At 31.3% G+C, this 1,071-nt stretch overlaps 1 protein-coding gene across 2 annotated transcripts in view; it reads left to right on the plus strand.

The window, feature by feature from the left end:
- Positions 1 to 417: 417 nt before the first annotated feature.
- LOC106874573 (medium-chain acyl-CoA ligase ACSF2, mitochondrial) overlaps positions 418 to 1,071 on the plus strand; it is a 25,234-nt gene continuing 24,580 nt past the window's right edge. For both annotated transcript variants that reach the window (XM_014922350.2, XM_014922352.2), the window contains exon 1: positions 418 to 535. The gene's annotated coding sequence lies outside the window, so the exon portion shown is untranslated. The remainder of the gene's footprint in view (positions 536 to 1,071) is intronic.

The following is a 1,071-nucleotide window of genomic DNA, read 5'->3' on the forward strand; positions in this document are numbered from 1 at the left end:
ATTGGTTGAAATTACAGAAATACGACAACTTTAACATGGAATAACTTATGGATTTCTTTTTTTTTTAAGAAGACTAAGAGAAAAAGATGTTTTATAGGACACATTCTACCAGTGTTCCAAGTTTCAAAGTGTTTCGTTAATGAAAAATGTGGCCCCCGTTTTAAAAAAGATCCGAAAAGCAAAAGTAGTAGTGTTAGTAGTATTAATATTAGCAATAGTAGTAGTAGTAGTAGTAGTAGTAGTAGTAGCGGTCGAAAAAGGAGAAGAAAAAGAAGAGGAGGAATAAGAAGGAGGAGGGGAATAGCATGACAAAAATAACAGTAATAATAATAATAATAATGAGAAGAAGAAAAAGAAGAAGAAGAAGAAATGATATAATAATACTGAAACGTTATCAAAATTTAGCATGAATAATGTCAATTGTAGGTCATTTGACTTCGAATCCAAGGTTATTATTATTTTTTTAATCATTGAATACGTATATATTAGCTCAGTTGTTAGATTGTATGTCATTACATTGTGGACAACTAAACTGGTAAGTTGGTTTCTTTCAATATTATTTTCTCATAGCTTGTACGATACAAGAAATTCTTTCAAGTGAATTTTTCAGAGTTGTGGTCTAAGTGCGCGTGTATGTTTAATGTAGTTGATTGGCAAGTATTTAAGATACAACTTCACCAACTTAATTGAAAGCAGCACTTAATTGATACTTATTTTATCGTCACCGGAAGAAGAGAAGATATAATCAACTTCCGACTGTTTCTGTTATACAACTGCCGCAAATTTACATCTTCACCGGTTCACTGTATATTTAGCAGTGGCGAGGATGTTAAAGAAATGTGCAAAACTTCCTGAAAAGGAATTCGTTCCGGCAAACAACTTTGATCCTATTGGTTACAAAACATGCCATTTATTACAGCTTCAACTTGATTGCTATCGCGTGAGGGGAATTCAGAAGGGGAAAAGCTGTGTAGAGGTCCGTTATGTATGTATATGTATGTATGTATGTATGTATGCATATATGTATGTATGTATATATATATATATATATATATATATATATATATATAT

The sequence above is a fragment of the Octopus bimaculoides genome, chromosome 8 (assembly GCF_001194135.2).
Source record: "Octopus bimaculoides isolate UCB-OBI-ISO-001 chromosome 8, ASM119413v2, whole genome shotgun sequence".
In the NCBI taxonomy this organism is placed as follows: Eukaryota; Metazoa; Mollusca; class Cephalopoda; order Octopoda; family Octopodidae; genus Octopus; species Octopus bimaculoides.